At 31.0% G+C, this 19,821-nt stretch overlaps 1 protein-coding gene across 1 annotated transcript in view; it reads left to right on the top strand.

Annotated features, from left to right (window-relative positions):
* The window catches only part of LOC135125116 (aryl hydrocarbon receptor protein 1), a 156,628-nt gene that overhangs the window by 94,731 nt on the left and 42,076 nt on the right, over nucleotides 1–19,821 (top strand). The gene's annotated exons all lie outside the window — the stretch shown is intronic.

Genomic DNA, 19,821 nt, shown 5'->3' with positions numbered 1-19,821 from the left:
ATTCCTTGAAGTTTATTCAAACACAGATCATCAAGGGTCCTCACTACTCTTTCATATTCTCAAAAAAAAAAAAAAACATTGGGGCTTCCAAAATTCAATCCAATTCAAAAACCGATTACCAAAGGTCCTCAAGATCCTTTCATATTCTTTCTAAAAGTAAATCCAAAAAAACACGAGGGTCCCTAAAGATTCTTTTAAATATTTACAAACTAAAAACACTAGGAGTCCGGAGATCTTTTTAAAAAGAAAATTTTTGGCACCTTCAAGATTTTTTAAAATTCATTAAAATCAGATCCTCAAAACTTCTCAAACTTCCTTCATATTCTTTCCAAAAAATTAGAAAAAAAAGCAAGAAACAACCACGATCCCGAAGATTTCTTTCTATTTCAGACATAAAAGACACTAAGAGCCCGGAGATTTTTTTAAAAATTAAAAATTATCGAGAAATCCCCAAAAATTCTTCAAAAATTCGCTCAAAAACAGATCATCCAGGGTTTCCAAAAGATTCCTCCATATTAAAAAAAAAGCAGACAAAAAACCATTGAAGTCCCCAAGATTTTTTTAAATAGATTATTTTTTAAACACAAAAGTCACTACGAGTCCGGAAATCCTTTTCAAAAAAAATCAGGACTTTAACATTCCTTGAAGTTTATTCAAACAGAGATCATCAAGGGTCCTCAAGACTCTTTCATATTCTCTAAAAAAAAAACTTTGAGGCCTCCAAAATTCTTTTCAATTCAATTCAAAAACCGATTATCAAAGGTCCTCAGGAACCTTTCATATTCGTTCTAAAAAAAATCCAAAAAAAAACACGGGGGCCGCTCACGATTCTTTTAAATGTTTACAAAATAAAAGACACTAGGAGTCCGGAGATCCTTTTAAAAACAAAATGTTTGGGCCCCTTCAAGAGTTTTTAAAATTCATTAAAAACAGATCCTCAAAGCTTCTCAAACTTCTTTCATATTCTTTCCAAAAAATTAGAAAAAAAAAGCAAGAAACAACCACGATCCCGAAGATTTCTTTCTATTTCAGACATAAAAGACCTAAGAGCCCGGAGATTTTTTTTAAAAACAAATTATCGAGAAATTCCCAAAGATTCTTCAAAAATTCGTTCAAAAACAGATCATCCAGGGTTTCCAAAAGATTCCTCCATACTAAAAAAAAAGCAGACAAAAAACCATTGAAGTCCCCAAGATTTTTTAAATATATTATTTTTTAAACACAAAAATCACTACGAGTCCGGAGATCCTTTCAAAAAAAATCAGGACTTTAACATTCCTTGAAATTTATTCAAACAGAGATTATCAAGGGTCCTCAAGACTCTTTCATATTCTCTAAAAAAAAAAAACGTTGGGGCCTCCAAAATTCTTTTCAATTCAATTCAAAAACCGATTATCAAAGGTCCTCAAGATCCTTTCATATTCTTCCTAAAAATAAATCCAAAAAAAAACACGAGGGTCCCTCAAGATTCTTTTAAATATTTACAAAATAAAAGACACTAGGAGTCCGGAGATCCTTTAAAAAACAAAATTTTTGGGCCCCTTCAAGATTTTTTAAAATTCATTAAAAACAGATCCTCAAAGGTTCTCAAACTTCTTTCATATTCTTCCCAAAAAATTAGAAAAAAGCAAAAGACGACCAAGATTTCTTTCTATTTCAAACATAAAAGACATTTTAATAACAAAAAAACCATCGAAGTCCCCAAGATTTTTTTAAATATATTATTTTTTAAACACAAAAGTCACTACGAGTCCGGAGATCCCTTTAAAAAAATCAGGACTTTAACATTCCTTGAAATTTATTCAAACAGAGATCATCAAGGGTCCTCAAGACTCTTTCATATTCTCTAAAAAAAAAAACGTTGGGGCCTCCAAAATTCTTTTCAATTCAATCCAAAAACCGATTATCAAAGGTCCTCAAGATCCTTTCATATTTTTCCTAAAAATAAATCCAAAAAAAACACGAGGGTCCCTCAAGATTCTTTTAAATATTTACAAAATAAAAGACACTAGGAGTCCGGAGATCCTTTAAAAAACAAAATTTTTGGGCCCCTTCAAGATTTTTTAAAATTCATTAAAAACAGATCCTCAAAGGTTCTCAAACTTCTTTCATATTCTTCCCAAAAAATTAGAAAAAAGCAAAAGACGACCAAGATTTCTTTCTATTTCAAACATAAAAGACATTTTAATAACAAAAAAACCATCGAAGTCCCCAAGATTTTTTTAAATATATTATTTTTTAAACACAAAAGTCACTACGAGTCCGGAGATCCCTTTAAAAAAATCAGGACTTTAACATTCCTTGAAATTTATTCAAACAGAGATCATCAAGGGTCCTCAAGACTCTTTCATATTCTCTAAAAAAAAAAACGTTGGGGCCTCCAAAATTCTTTTCAATTCAATCCAAAAACCGATTATCAAAGGTCCTCAAGATCCTTTCATATTTTTCCTAAAAATAAATCCAAAAAAAACACGAGGGTCCCTCAAGATTCTTTTAAATATTTACAAAATAAAAGACACTAGGAGTCCGGAGATCCTTTAAAAAACAAAATTTTTGGGCCCCTTCAAGATTTTTTAAAATTCATTAAAAAGAGTTCCTCAAAGGTTCTCAAACTTCTTTCATATTCTTTCCAAAAAATTAGAAAAAAAACAAAAGACAACCAAGATTTCATTCTATTTCAAACATAAAAGACATTCTAATAACAAGAAAACCATCGAAGTCCCCAAGATTTTTTTAAATATATTATTTTTTAAACACAAAAGTCACTACGAGTCCGGAGATCCTTTAAAAAAAAATCAGGATTTTAACATTCCTTGAAATTTATTCAAACAGAAATCATCAAGGATCCTCAAGGCTCTTAAAAAAAAACGTTGGGGCCTTCAAAATTCTTTTCAATTCAATTCAAAAACCGATTATCAAAGGTCCTCAAGATCCTTTCATATTCTTCCTAAAAATAAATCCAAAAAAAAACACGAGGGTCCCTCAAGATTCTTTTAAATATTTACAAAATAAAAGACACTAGGAGTCCGGAGATCCTTTAAAAAACAAAATTTTTGGGCCCCTTCAAGATTTTTTAAAATTCATTAAAAACAGATCCCAAAGGTTCTCAAACTTCTTTCATATTCTTTCCAAAAAATTAGAAAAAAAAACAAAAGACAACCAAGATTTCTTTCTATTTCAAACATAAATACATTTTAATAACAAAAAAACCATCGAAGTCCCCAAGATTTTTTTAACTATATTATTTTTTAAACACAAAAGTCACTACAAGTCCGGAGATCCTTTCAAAAAAAAATCAGGACTTTAACATTCCTTGAAATTTATTCAAACAGAGATCATCAAGGGTCCTCAAGATTCTTTCATATTCTCTACAAAAAAAAAAAACCTTGGGGCCTCCAAAATTCTTTTCAATTCAATTCAAAAACCGATTATCAAAGGTCCTCAAGATCCTTTCATATTCTTCCTAAAAATAATTCCAAAAAAAAAACACGAGGGTCCTTCAAGATTCTTTTAAATATTTACAAAATTTTTTTTAAATATATTAGTTTTTAAACATAAAAGACACTAGGAGTCCGGAGATGTTTTCAAAAAGTATCGAGAGATCCCCAAAGATTCTTCAAGATTAATTCAAAAACATATCCTTCGGAGTCTCCCCAAGATTTCTTCATATTAAAAAAAAAACAGAAAAAAACACGAGGGCCCGTCAAGATTCTTCTTCTCCACTCTGTCGAATGGCCTGTCTGACACAACAATATAGCTGTTTAGATTTCTGCGGCGTATCCTTAAATGTATTTAGACATCAGACAATAAATTCACTTTTTATATAGCCCTTATATCTCGTTTATTTTATTAGTTATCTAGTCTATATTGAATTTTATATTGTGTTTATATCTTAATATTGTCTAGTTCACATAAGCTTTTTACTTTGTACATAGAATTATTACTTGTTAGTTTATTATATGTAATGGACATTTTCCGTAAATAAAGTTATTATTATTATTATAAATATTTTCAAAATAAAAGACACTAGGAGTCCAGAGATCTTTTTAAAAACAAAATTTTGGGACTCCTTCAATATTTTTTAAAATTCATTAAAAAACAGATACTCAAAGTTTCTCAAGATTCTTTCATATTCTTTACAAAAAATTAGAAAAAAAGCAAAAAACAACCAAGACTTCTTTCTATTTGAAACATGAAAGAGATTTTAATAACAAAATATCGAGAAATCCCCAAAGATTCTTCAAAATTTATTCACAAACAGATCATCCAGGATTTCAAAAAAAGATTCCTTCATATTAAAAAAAATCAGCCAAAATAACCATTGAAGTCCCCATGATTTTTTTAAATATATTATTTTTTAAACATAAAAGACACTAGGAGTCCGGAGATCTTTTTAAAAAGAAAACTTTTGGGCCATTTCAATATTTTTTTAAATCAATTGAAAACAGATTCTCAAAGTTTCTCAAGATTCTTTCATATTCTTTCCAAAAAATTAGAAAAAAAGCAAAAAACAACCAAGATTTCGTTCTATTTCAAACATGAAAGACATTTTAATAACAAAATATCCAAAAATCCCCAAAGTTTCTTCAAAATTCATTCAAAAACAGATCATTCAGGATTTCAAAAAAAGATTCCATCATATTAAAAAAAATCGGCCAAAAAAACCATCGAAGTCCCCAAGATTTTTTTAAATATATTATTTTTTAAACATAAAAGACACTAGGAGTACGGAGATCTTTTCAAAAAATATCGAGAGATTCCCAAAGATTCTTCAAGATTCATTCAAAAACATATCCTTCAGAGTCTCCTCAAGATTCCTTCATATTAAAAAAAACAGACAAAAAACACGAGGGCCCGTCAAGATTCTTTTAAATATTTACAAAATAAAAGACACTAGGAGTCCGGAGATCTTTTTAAAAACAACATTTTGGGGCCCCTTCAAGATTTTTTAAAATTCATTAAAAAACAGATTTTCAAAGTTTTTCAACATTCTTTCATATTCTTTCCAAAAAATTATAAAAAAAAGCAAAAAACAACCAAGATTTCTTTCTATTTCAAACATAAAAGACATTTTAATAACAAAATATCGAGAAATCCCCAAAGATTCTTCAAAATTCATTCAAAACCAGATCATCCAGGGTTTCAAAAAAGATTCCTTCATATTAAAAAAAAATCAGCCAAATAACCATAGAAATCCCCAAGATTTTTTTAAATATATTATTTTTTAAACATAAAAGACACTAGGAGTTGCGGAGATCTTTTCAAAAATATCGAGAGATCCCCAAAGATTCTTCAAGATTCATTCAAAAACATATCCTTCAGTCTCCCCAAAATTCCTTCATATTAAAAAAAAAACAGACAAAAAACACGAGGGCCCGTCAAGATTCTTTTAAATATTTACAAAATAAAAGACACTAGGAGTCCGGAGATCTTTTTAAAAAGAAAACTTTGGGGCCATTTCAATATTTTTTTAAATCAATTGAAAAGAGATTCTCAAAGTTTCTCAAGATTCTTTCATATTTTTTCCAAAAAATAAAAAAAAACTAAAAGACAAATGGGCGCTCCCAAGATTCTTTTCTATTTTAAGCATAAAAGACACTACGAGTCCGGAGATCTTTTCAAAGACAAAATATCGAGAAATCCCCAAAGATTTTTCAAAATTCATTTGAAAATAGATAATCCACAATCTCCTCAAGTTTCTTTCATATTTTTTCCAAAAACAACTTCACTCTGACGAATCGTTGACACATTGTCAAAATTTACCATCCAAGTTGACTGACATTTAAAAAATCAGGAAAGTCAGAATTAGTATTTAATTTCCTGAATTTTATTAAACCCAAATGCTAAAAAAAATTAAAAAGCAATGACGTGTTGTGACGGCCGGCCACATTTTTTACCCAGCTAATCAGTACTGTCTCGAATTCACAGTAGAACAAGCACCCACCCATACCACGACCATAATCGCCCGGTATGTCGAGGCTAATTAAACCGCATAGCACCCCTAATATTATGTTTTTTGGTAAGGCAGAGATCGCAGATAGGGTAGACCGTTGGTCGGGGGTTGCAACACTAAGCTCGGAAACAGCGGAAACTTCGACAGCGCGTTCACTTTATCGCACGCTCGACCGGAAATGGCGTTGAGTCACCTTTGCAGGACTCCTGCAAAGGTGATATCTCCCCGAAGTCCAAAAATGGATTCGATTGTTGGCTTATTCGTCGAATCGCGAACTCGGGGAGGACGAGGAAGAAGGGGAGGCGCAGGAGTTTTAGAACATTAAGCTGGCCACACGCGAGAACGATAGCTATCGGGAAATTCGAGTAATAAATTAAGGAACGTTTCTGGCCTTGTCGCATTCAAAATCGGTTTTGATAAAAAATAATAAACTTTGGCGCTCGATGGAAGTGGACGCGCATTTGCATATAGGGGGTGAGGAAAATTGACGTTTAGTGGAGGAGTTGTACTACGTTTCCGTCTGGCTGTCGTCCGTCTGTCTACAGTCTGTTGAAGATTTTATTAGTAGAGAGCGGATTTATAAGCACAAAAAAATTAAGAATAAGCGCTTAATAAGCACAACATTTTCAATAAAAAAGTTTTATTTTAAGCAAAAAAGCATTAAAAACATAATCATATTACAAATCAAAGAGCACTTTTTAGAACTTGGATAAAATATTATTACAATAATCCTAGACTTTATATTTTACGCACGTATTTCAGTTTTCTTTAAAACAATTTATGATTGTAATATGTTCCAAGTTGTCCACTGTAAAATTTTTTCGCCGATCATTTAAAATGTGTTTAAAATTGGAGAATGTGCGTTCAACATCCACACTCGTTGTTGGCGCAAATTTGAATTTTGCAACTAATGTTGAATCTAACTCCAAATTTTCCACCTTCTGGCCTTGTAAAACACGAGCAACGTCGGAAAGAACACCGAAACCTGCATTTTTATTTAACACTTCGTCAAGTTTTTGATATATTCTAGTACAATCGCACGCAAATGTTTTGAGCCTATGGGCGGATCGTTTTTGCCTGCCCTCACCGAAGAAGGCGGTCCAAATCCTTCAAGGACAGAATTTGTAGGTAGGCTCAAACTACAACGAAATTCACATTTTACCCTATAAAATTTTATTGACAATAACGGGACGGACAGTAGTTATATATACATCTGGTAAGAAATATTTATGGCTCACACCAGTTCTCTCGAATTTGTCGGAGAAGATTTAGCAGGTAGTTGTTCCCATAAAATAATGGTCACTTTCGTTCGTGAGTAACGATGGTCTGGACATGAATTATTTTGCTTTCTAACATCTTTCGACCAATTGTTCCGTATAAAAAATTTCATCACTTTTTCAAATAAAATACTCTTAAAAAAATCGATATTGTCGTTGAGTGACATGTAACTGGCATAATAATAAAAACGTGCCATTTTTGTTAACTGATATTTTTTTCATAAATGTCGCAAAATTATTAAATTTGTCTAATCATCCCCACCAATAATGTGATGACGTCACTTCAAATTTATGCATAGTAAATGGGTTTTAAATTGTATACAGTAACATAGTCCTACACATGTAGTTTATGACGCCGTATTGAGTTTTTATCCGAAACGTCCAGATTTTTGGAAAAAAACCAAAATTATAAAACAATATTTTGCAATTTAATTTTGAATTTGCAAAATCGAATACTTTGAAATCTTGCAGATGTTTTAAAATCATGATAAACATGATACATTTTTAATTAAAATATATTTGCTTATCCCCTCTAAAAAATTTATGACGTCACCTCAAAATTTTGCAGAATAAATCCTATCTTAAATGTATAAAATATGATGAGTTTTATACTTGTGATTTATCACTGCATTAATATTTTTTAGATTTGGTTATACAGGGTGTCTCAAAAAAGTTAATGACTGCTTCAATTTATTTTATTGAAGAAATCAAGAATAGCAAAACTGAATACTTTGAAATATTGTAGATGTTTTGAAGTTTTTGTAAGCAACAATATTTGATTAATCAAATATGCGCAAAATCAAAAATCGAAAAAACTGAAATTCACTAATGCAAAAAACAGAAAATCGAAAAATACAAATCGTAAAAATCGAAAATCTAAAAATGGCTAATCAAAAAATCGAAAATTCAATGAAATCAAATACCTAGGTTGATCGAAAAGTGGAAATTCACAAACCTCAAAAATCGAAAAATCGAGAATTGAAAAACGGGAAAACCAAAAAATCGAAAAGTCAAAAATTTGTAATATTGAAAATTTAAAAAATCAAAAACAAAAATAAAAAAAATCGGAAATTAAAATAATCAAAATATATAAAGTAAAAAAAAATGCAAAGCCTAAAAACTGAAACGAACATAAAAATCGAAAAAGCAAAAAATTGGAAAAACAAAAATTCGAAAAATCTAAAATCGAAAAAGTGGAAAATCGAAAATCTGAATAAAGAAACTTGGAAATTCTGAAAATTGGAAAATCGAAAACCAAAAAATCGGAAAGTAACAAAATTGAAGTCTTAACAGTTGAGAATGGAAAAATTGAAAAACCGAAAATTCTAAAAATCGACAATGGACAAATTGTAAATCGCAAAATTTAAATTGAAAAATTGAACATAGAAAAATCGATGAATTGAAAAATCGAAAATTCGACCACTCAAATTTTCTAAAAATCGAAAAATCATAAAACTGAAAAATCCAAAATTCTAATCATCGAAAGTCTGAAAACTGAAAATCGAAAATTCTGAAAAGCGGAAAATAGAATATCGAAAAATTTAAAAGAAAGAAAATTGAAGTCTAAAAACCGAAGAATGGAAAAATTAAAAATCAAAAATTCAAAAAATCAAAACCGAAAAATTCGAAGATTTAAAAAGAAAATCGAAAAATCAAAAATCTGAAAATTGAAACTCGAAAATTTGGAAAATCGAAAAGTAAAAAAAATGAAGTCTAAAAGCTGAAAAATGGAAAACTGAACAATCGAAAATTCGAAAATCAAATATCGAAAAATCGAAAAGCCGAAAAATCGAAAATCTGATAAATCAGATATGCGAAAAACAGAAAATCTGAAAATACAAAACTGGAAAATCAAAAATCTAAAAATGGAAAAACCGAAAATCGAAAATTCAATGAATCTAATACATACGTAGGTCGATCGAAAAACTAGAAATTCACAAATCTGAAAAATCGAAAATTTGCAAGATTGAAAAACCGAGAATTGAAAAATCAAAAAACCGAAAAATGGAAAAATCAAAAATCGAAAAATAGGAAAACCGAAAATTCGAAAATTCATAATATTGAAAACTCTAAAAGTCGACATTTCAAAAATCAAAAAACTGGAAAAAAATAATCGAAAAATCGAAAAGTAAACAAATTGGAAAGCCTAAAAACTGACGAACAGAAAAATCGAAAAATCGTAAAATCAAAAAGTGGAAAATCGAAAACTGGAAATTGAAAAATCGAAGATTGGAAAATCGAAAAATCGAAAATCGGAATATGGAGAATCGACAAATTAAAAAACCGAAATATCGAAAAATTAAAAAATCGGAAATCGAAAAATGAAAAAAAAGCGAAAATTCAAAAATCGAATAATCCGAAACTAAAATAATAGAAAAGTGGAAAAGTAAAAATTGCAAAGTCTCAAAACTGACGAACAGAACAATTGAAAAATAAAAAAAAATCGAAAAATATCTAAACATGGAAAATCGAAAAATCGAAAATCGGAAAATGGAAAAACCGAAAAATCGAAAATCGAAAACTCGAAAATTCGATGAAACAAATACTCGAAAAAGCGAAAAGTAAAAAAATTGCAAGGCCTAAAAACTGAAAAATTAAAAAATCGAAAAAAAGAAAATCGAAAAAACGACGATCAAAAATAAATAAAAAAATTGAAAAGTGGAAAATCGGAAAGTAACAAAATTGAAATCTAAAAGCTGCAAATTGCAGAACCATAAAAACTGAAACAAACAGAAAAACGAAAATCGAAAAATTGCAAATCGAAAAATCGTAAAATCAGAAAAAGGAAAATCGAATAATCGAAAGTTGAAAAATCGAAGGTCGAAAAATAAAACAACCGAAAAATCGAAAAATTTTATGATTAATGGAAAATCGAAAAATCGAGAATAGAATAATTAAAAAACCGGAAAATTGAAAAATCGGAAATCGAAGAATTAAAAACGTAAAATCGAGAATTCAAAAATCAAAAAAATCAGAAAGTAAAATATAATCGAAAAATGCAAAAAAATTGCAAAGTCTAAAAACTGACGAACAGAAAAATCAAAAAATCTAACAATGGAAAGACGAAAAATCGAAAATTGAAAGAATGGCAAATTAAAAAATCGAAACATCGAAAAATCAAAAAAACGAAAAATTAAAAAATCGAAAAACGAAAAAACTGAAAACTCGAAAAATCAAAATACCGCAAATTTGAAAAGTCAGAAAATTACAAAGTAATCAAATCGAAAAGTTGATAGAAAAATGGAACCTGAAAAATCTAATTCGATGAAACTGTTGGTCGAAAAAACGAAAAATCGAAAATCGAAGTGACCTTTTTTTGAGACAGGCTGTATAAGTAAATCTAAAAAATATTACTGCAATGATAAATCACAGGTGACTCATCATATCAAATTTTACGATGACGTCATGCATTTTTTGGCGAAGATAAGCAAATACATTTTGATCGTGGCTTTGAAAGTATTCTTCGACTTTCGTTCCATTTCAAAATTTACTCTTTGTATATTTCAGTGGTCACAACGAGTTCACTAACTACGCTGAAGTATGCAAAGATTAAATTTGTCACCGAAAAGATGTCGGAAGTAATAAATTATCCTATCGGTCGAAGAACGTTCGGTCCGGTGTTACACCTCGACCCAAGAGAGACCGCAGTAAAGGATAACAAATGGAACGTATAAAATAAAGCGTCAAATACGATAATTGATAAACTTTAAACCAAAATTAAGAAGTTTATAAACTGAACATTTTTTTTTTGCTTTTTGAAATGTAGTACACTTCAAAAAATATCCGTGACTTACTTTAATGTGAATTTTATAACTATGGTCGGCACAATTAGACCTAATATTAGTGTGATTTTGAATTTTTGAGCATATTCTCGATGTTATTAGAGCAGGACAGGTTTTTTTTTTCTAACTAATTGACAAGATTTCAAAGTATTCAGTTTTGCAATTCTTGATTTCTTTAATAAAATAAACTGACTCAGTCATTATTTTTTTTGAGTCACCCTGTATGTATAAACAAATCCAAAAAATATTAATGGAATGGTAAATCACAAGTATAGACTCATCGTATTCTGAACATTTTAGATAGGGTATTTATAAAATTAAAACTAATTCAGAGTAAGTATTTATAAAATTAAAACTAATTCAGGGTAAGAATTTGGTCAACACGTAAATTTCGTTGTAGTTTGAGCCTACCTACAAATTCTGCCCTTGGACGATTTGGACCGCCTCCTTCGGTGACGACCGGCAAAAATGATCCACCCATAGGCTCAAAACATCTGGTTAAAAGCTTTAGTTCATTATCAACGGAAGTAAGGATTTAAAATCATAAAATCTATGGAGTATTTTTCCAATGGTCAATTCCAGGTAAAATGCATAAGACACGATACGGATAACAAGTATTTGTCATCCCGACAAGGCCGGCATTTGAACAAAATATGCATTAAAACTCGTATTCGTCGAAAAAAGCATTAAATAAGAATATAAGTTTTAATATGCATAAAATTGAAAAAAAAAAGCAAATAAGCATTAAAAAAAATGGGTCAAATGGGTTTTGAAGTGCTTACATTTTTCACAAAAAGCATTAAACCTAAAAATCCGCTCTCTAATAATAATGAATATAATGTAAACTTCTGAATCGCCTTTATTATTGTTTTTTTTATGGTGTCCCACAAGACTTTGTCCTTGGACCCCTGTGGTTTTACTCATCTACTGTTTGCCTGCATTCATGGAAAATCAAATACTTACTATTTTTCTAGTCTTATTTTTCGGTTTGCTTTAATCCATAGCCGTTTAGTGCGCTGTCACAAAATTCCAGTAACGGGTCTCAGTTCTCCAATACCATCAGTTTATTCCACTTCATGGATTAACTCGTAAATCCCTCCACTTGTGCAATGATACGTTAAGGCCATTAATAGGCCACAAAGTCGCACAATTACATTATAATAGGATCCTGGGGCACTCGTATTGACCCCGACGCGTGCCAATTGTGTGTAGACTGCGGATCACCCGCTGAGCCTTTCCCGTGACATCCATATGCTTTGTGGCCACCCCATGTTTACATTCTATATCCGTATATCACTACATTAGTTCGTCATTAATCCATGTCGCAAACATCCCTTCATTCATGTTCGACTAATATTTTATTAACGCGCGTACTATTAATAGGGTTACGTAACCCAGCCCCATGAATATTTCAGTAAAGGGGTACAGCGCTTCGAGGTTAGATTTTGACAGCGACGTCACGTGACCATAACCGCACTTCTGCTCGATCCGTATTTTTGCGACGAAATGACTCAGTAGTGGAGCGAATATCCTGGTTCGCGTGTCAACTTGCCATATTCTCGGCTGGTAACAAAGAGCAGACTAGGATTAGTACGTTTTAGTGCTGCAAAGGACAACTTTTTGTACACCTACATGCAGCGCTGCGATCCTTATCCCTCTCTCGAGATAGCAGGAGGAAATTTTCTTTTTAATGACTACGAGTTTATACTTTGTAATGATTTAACGACGTCGTAGCGTACTATAAACAGACGAATTTTATTACTTGTGAGCTAGATTATAATTGAGATGTAGGTAAGGTACTGGAGGAATACAAATGAAATATTGGTGTTGTAGCCCATAAATAACAATTAGTTCGTAAAATACTAAATTGGTCTACAATCCAGTTCTCAGCACCGACGATCTCTTCATTAAACGAGCTTTTTTAATTTATTGTATGCCATTTAATCATTCTTATAGACTAGGCCTGGAAGACGTTGTTTGTGGTACGACGTGTCAAAATAGTACCACTTGTTGGCAAAATTAATCCAGATGGTTTAAATTGTTGTGACCACAATATATTAATAACATCGAAATCGACCCGAATCCTTTAAATTTAAACGTAGCCTCTTTTATGTCCCCTTTACGACCACCTCAGTCTATATCCGTACCGATCGACTTAAATTTTAATACGATCATTAGTATTTTATGACTGATGATTAGCAGGTGGTCATAAATTCAGTCGCGGACGGCACGTGTGGCGATTCATTCGAGCGAACCCGATCATTTGGTAGGGATTTCTCTTTTTACATGAGAAAAAAACCATCTGCCCCCTTTGAAAAGCAAGCAGAGTTTTACCCACAGATTTCGGAGAATAATTACCGTGAAATATTACGTATCGTGTTTAAAGTTGTAGCGATTAAAGTTGATGGCGCAGTGGTGTTACTGCAGTCGCCAGATATTGTTTCGTTGTCTTCCTCCTTGGAGAAACGACACGGACCTCACCTTGCAGGTATTGATCCTTGGATCTAGCCGAACCGACCCAGACCGATATACTTTGTTACGAAAGAGAAGAGGTTGTAGGGATAGTCTGGAAAGGTGTTAATATTTAATGGAAGTGCGTTAACGATACCGAAACGGAACGATATTTATCAATTGTACAAAAAAAAAAACACGCGTTTTATGTTTTAATAAAAATGTATGTGGGCAATAAAAAGAACGCCATTTTTTTTTAATTATTTAAAAAGTAGGTTCAGTCGAGAATCGAACCGATGATAGAAGATTTAGTAAACAGAAATTTAGGGCACATTCATAATGAGTTTCAATTATATAATAACTTACAACTTTGCTGTTATAAATCAAACATTGAAAACCATGAATTGTAGAATGTAAAAAGAAAAAAAAGAAAGATACTGCCAAAAGTACTACATGCGCTAATCATTTTAGTACTGTAACAAATAGGTACTGCTGTGACACAACACCATTTCTAGGGCAAACTTGGTATATTTTTTTTTAACAATTTGGTGAAATTAAAAAAGAAAATATAGTAAACATTATACTGGAAAAATACTCCTGGTACTACTTGAATACATATATTCCTGTAGGTACTCTGTTAACTGTGGTTGCATAACCGCACAAAGTTGAAAATTATTAACCAGTTAGTTGGTACCATGTGGTTCACATAGCGTTTGCAGAAGTACCTATTAAGACTCTTGAAGTTTTACAGGTTTTATTATCTCAGAAATCTGCTTGCATTTTTTTCTAAAAAAAACATTAAATAGGAGTAGTAGAAGCAGTATTTTAAAATCAATATTTAAAAAATTATTTAGAGAAATAAGTCAAAAACTATGTATTTAATAAAATCTGATTGCTTTAAAAATAAGTGTTCAGTTCGACATTTGTAACAAAAAGAGTGTTCACATTTTTGGAGCTTTATCACTGTTGTCGTGGCTCAAAACGATAAAATTGTAAAAAGTTCTGCAAATTTTCGATAACGAAGACCCAAACAAGAGCAAATTGAATCGGAGATACCTATTGAAACAAATTATTAATAATTTAAAAAACAGACACCAGTTTCGGTCAAAAATAAAATAAGATGGCCTCCAAGATCGCCTAATTTGAACCCTCTTTATTAAAAGTGGCATAGCGAAGTTCTTTGAGTTGAATTGTGGTAAATAACAAATGTCTAAAAACCAGTCTTATCTTGGCAAGTATTAGCCCCACCCACCCGCCCTCTATTTTCTGGGAAGGTATGTCATCTGCCAAACTCATTCGTACCTTAGCAAGTAGTAGCCCCGCCCACCCACCCGTTATTTTCTTAGAGGATATGCCAATTGGCAATATCAGTTTTATGTCAGCAAGTACTAGCCCCGCCCACCCTCCCTTAATTTTTTTTGAGAGTAGATCATTTGTCAAAGTCAGTCTTTTTTAGCAAGCACCTGCTAAAAAAGACTGACTTTGGCAAATGAGATCCTTCTAAGAAAATAGAGGGCGGGTAAACATTTTCGATTTTTCGATTTCTGAACTTCTCGATTAATCGATTTTGTCGTTTTTCGAGTTCTGGATTTCTGGATTTTTGGATTTTTCAGGTTTCTGATTTACCAACTTTTCAGCACCCATTTTTCGACTTTTCGATTTCTCGTTTTCTCATTTTTTTGATTTTTAAATTTTTGTCGTTTCTAAATTTTCGATTTTTTGATTTCTTAATTTCTTGATTAATCGATTTATTCGTTTTTCGGCTTCTTGATTTCTCGATTTTTCAATTTTTCACTTTTTCAATTCTTCAATTTTTCGATTTTTTAAATTTTTTCAATTCTTCGGCTTTCATTTTTGGAATTTTCGATATTTCAATGGTAGGATTTTTCAACTTTTTTATACCTAAATTTCTCGGTTCTTCAAATTTGTAATTGTTTTCAGTGTTTGACGTTTCTAAATTTCAGATTTTTTCGACTTTTTGGTGTCCTAATTTCTCGATTAATTGATTTTTTGGTTTTTCGAATTTTCGACTTCTCGTCTTTTTTTTTAATTTTTCGATTTCTCAGTTTTCCGAAGTTTTAGTTTCACGATTTTTCAATTTTTCAAATTTACAGGTTCGATTTTTTGGCTTAAATTTTTGCTTTTTCGATTTCTCGATTTTTCGATATTTCAGTGGCAGGATTTTTCAATTTTTCGATTCTTAAATTTCTCGGTTCTTCAAATATGTCCCAATTTCTCGATTTTTGTTTTTTTTTTTGGCTTTTCGATTTCTCGACGTGTTGATTTTTCATTTTTCTTATTCTTAAATCTTCCAATTTCTCAATTTTCCGAAGTTGCAGTTTTACCATTTTTCAATTTTTCGATTTTTGAATTTTTTAGTTTTAGAAACATTTTCGATTCTTCGATTTCTTAACTTCTCGATGAATAGATTTTGTCGTTTTTCGACTTCTTGATTTCTGGATTTTGGGGTTTTTCAATTTTTCGGCTCCCATTTTCCGACATTTTGAGTTCTCGTTTTCTCGTTTTTTTGATTTTAAAATGTTTCGCTTACTCAATTTTCCGAGCCTTCAGTTTTACGATTTTTCAATTTTTCGATTCCTTAATTTCTCGATTAATCGATTTTTTGGTTTTTCTTCTTCTTGATTTCTGGTTTCTTCGATTTTTCAGCTTTAGGATTTTTCAATCTTTCGGCTTCCATTTTTCGATTTTTCGATTTCTCGATTTCTGAATTTTCCGATATTTCAGTTTTGGGATTTTTTCTTCAGTATTTCCATTCCCCGAGTCTTAAAATTTTCGATTTCTCGATTTTTTCATTTTTCGATTTCCAAATTTTCCGATGTTTCATTTTTACGATTTTTCAATTTTTTGATTTTTGAATTTTTCAATTTTAGAAACATTTGCGATTTTTCGATTTCTTAACTTCTCGATTAATCGATTTTGTCGTTTTTTGACTTCTCGATTTCTGGATTTTTAGATTTTCAGGTTTGTGATTTTTCAAGTTTTCCGCTCCCATTTTTCGACTTTTCCATTTCTCGTTTTCTCGTTTTTTGATTTTTAAATTTTTCGATTTCTCAATTTTCCGAGGTTTCAGTTTTACGATTTTTCAATTTTGCAGTTTTTGACGTTTCTAAATTTTGGAATTTTCAATTGCTTAATTTCTCGGTTAATCGATTTTTTGGTTTTTCTTCTTCTTGATTTCTGGTTTCTTCGATTTTTCAGGTTCAGGATTTTTCAATTTTTCGGTTCTTGAGGTTCCTAAATTTTTGGACATGTCAATTTTTCAATTTCCCGATTAATCGACTTTTAGGAATTTGGGAAATTTTGTGTTTTCAGGATTTGAGGATTTTGGTGTTATGAGGATTTGAGGATTTTAGTGTTTTGAGGATTTTCAAAAATTTTTCAAAATTCTAAACACATTTTCTTGTAGATTTCGGGCCTCATTTCTTCGATAACCCCAAACGCGGGTTTAGTACCTGCTAAGATAAGAGTAATTTTGGCAAATGACGCATCCTCTAAGAAATTTAATTAAATTATTACAAGAAAACACACTAGAGGCTCCAAATCACTATCAAATTCTTTCCAATACCTAGAATCTCAAGATTGTTTTAAATTTTTCAAAAAAAGGGTCCCAAAATTAACTCAAAACAGGTCAGGTCAGAGTTTTCCAAAAATGGAACACCAAAGTCCCCCAAAATTATTTTAAATAATTTACAAAAAATTCTCCATGTCATTTGCTAAAATCAGTCCTATCTTAACAGGTACTAACCCCACCCACCCGCCCTCTATTTTCTTAGGGGATAGGTCATTTGCCAAAATCACTCTTATTTTAGCAGTTACTAGCCCCACCCACCCACCCTCTCTTTTCTTAGACGATATGTCATTTGCCAAGATCAGTTTTATCTTAGCAGCTACCCCACCCACCCGCCCTCTATTTTCTTAGAAGGTTTTTCATTTGCCAAAATCAGTTTTATCTTAGCAGTTACTAGCCCCGCCCACCCACCCATTATTTTCTTAGAGAATATGCCAATTGGCAATATCAGTTTTATGTCAGCAAGTACTAGCCCCGCCCACCCTACGTTATTCTTTTTGAGAGTAGATCATTTGTCAAAATCAGTCTTATCTTGGCAAGTACCTGCTAAGAAAGACTGATTTCGGCAAATGAGATCCTTCGAAGAAAATAGAGGGCGGATAAACATTTTCGATTTTTCGATTTCTGAACTTCTCGATTAATCGATTTTGTCGTTTTTCGAGTTCTGGATTTCTGGATTTTTGGAGTTTTCAGGTTTCTGATTTATCAACTTTTCGGCACCCATTTTTCGACTTTTCGATTTCTCGTTTTCTCATTTTTTTGATTTTTAAATTTTTCGATTTTTCAATTTTCCGAGGCTTGAGTTTTAATATTTTTCAATTTTTCAATTTTTGACGTTTCTAAATTTTCGATTTTTCGATTTCTTAATTTCTTGATTAATCGATTTATTCGTTTTTCGACTTCTTGATTTCTCGATTTTTCAATTTTTTACTTTTTCAATTCTTCAATTTTTCGGTTTTTTAAATTTTTTCAATTCTTCGGCTTTCATTTTTGGAATTTTCGATATTTCAGTGGTAGGATTTTTCAATTTTTTATACCTAAATTTATCGGTTCTTCAAATTTGTAATGGTTGTCAGTGTTTGACGTTTCTAAATTTCCGATTTTTTCGACTATTTGGTGTCCTAATTTCTCGATTAATTGATTTTTTGGTTTTTCGAATTTTCGACTTCTCGTCTTTTTTTTTTAATTTTTCGATTTCTCAGTTTTCCGAAGTTTTAGTTTCACGATTTTTCAATTTTTCAAATTTACAGGTTTTATTTTTCAATTTTTCGATTTTTGGAATTTTCGATTTTTTGGCTTAAATTTTTGCTCTTTCGATTTCTCGATTTTTCGATATTTCAGTGGTAGGATTTTTCAATTTTTCGATTCCTAAATTTCTCGGTTCTTCAAATATATCCCAATTTCTCGATTTTTGTTTTTTTTTGGCTTTTCGATTTCTCGACTTGTCGATTTTTCATTTTTCTTATTCTTAAATCTTCCAATTTCTCCATTTTCCGAAGTTGCAGTTTTACCATTTTTCAATTTTTCGATTTTTGAATTTTTTAGTTTTAGAAACATTTTCGATTCTTCGATTTCTTAACTTCTCGATTAATAGATTTTGTCGTTTTTCGACTTCTTGATTTCTGGATTTTGGGATTTTTCAATTTTTCGGCTCCCATTTTCCGACATTTTAAGTTCTCGTTTTCTCGTTTTTTTGATTTTAAAATTTTTCGCTTACTCAATTTTCCGAGCCTTCAGTTTTACGATTTTTCAATTTTTCGATTCCTTAATTTCTCGATTAATCGATTTTTTGGTTTTTCTTCTTCTTGATTTCTGGTTTCTTCGATTTTTCAGCTTTAGGATTTTTCAATCTTTCGGCTTCCATTTTTCGATTTTTCGATTTCTCGATTTCTGAATTTTCCGATATTTCAGTTTTGGGATTTTTTCTTCAGTATTTCCATTCCCCGAGTCTTAAAATTTTCGATTTCTCGATTTTTTCATTTTTCGATTTCCAAATTTTCCGATGTTTCATTTTTACGATTTTTCAATTTTTTGATTTTTGAATTTTTCAATTTTAGAAACATTTGCGATTTTTCGATTTCTTAACTTCTCGATTAATCGATTTTGTCGTTTTTTGACTTCTCGATTTCTGGATTTTTAGATTTTCAGGTTTGTGATTTTTCAAGTTTTCCGCTCCCATTTTTCGACTTTTCCATTTCTCGTTTTCTCGTTTTTTGATTTTTAAATTTTTCGATTTCTCAATTTTCCGAGGTTTCAGTTTTACGATTTTTCAATTTTGCAGTTTTTGACGTTTCTAAATTTTGGAATTTTCAATTGCTTAATTTCTCGGTTAATCGATTTTTTGGTTTTTCTTCTTCTTGATTTCTGGTTTCTTCGATTTTTCAGGTTCAGGATTTTTCAATTTTTCGGTTCTTGAGGTTCCTAAATTTTTGGACATGTCAATTTTTCAATTTCCCGATTAATCGACTTTTAGGAATTTGGGAAATTTTGTGTTTTCAGGATTTGAGGATTTTGGTGTTATGAGGATTTGAGGATTTTAGTGTTTTGAGGATTTTCAAAAATTTTTCAAAATTCTAAACACATTTTCTTGTAGATTTCGGGCCTCATTTCTTCGATAACCCCAAACGCGGGTTTAGTACCTGCTAAGATAAGAGTAATTTTGGCAAATGACGCATCCTCTAAGAAATTTAATTAAATTATTACAAGAAAACACACTAGAGGCTCCAAATCACTATCAAATTCTTTCCAATACCTAGAATCTCAAGATTG

Source organism: Zophobas morio, unplaced genomic scaffold (genome assembly GCF_036711695.1).
Source record: "Zophobas morio isolate AGI-343-1 ecotype UQ-CSIRO unplaced genomic scaffold, CSIRO_AGI_Zmor_V1 ptg000008l, whole genome shotgun sequence".
Lineage (NCBI taxonomy): Eukaryota > Metazoa > Arthropoda > Insecta > Coleoptera > Tenebrionidae > Zophobas > Zophobas morio.
The sequence above is the reverse complement of the archived record's forward strand: the minus strand, read 5'-3'. Positions and strand labels throughout refer to the sequence as shown.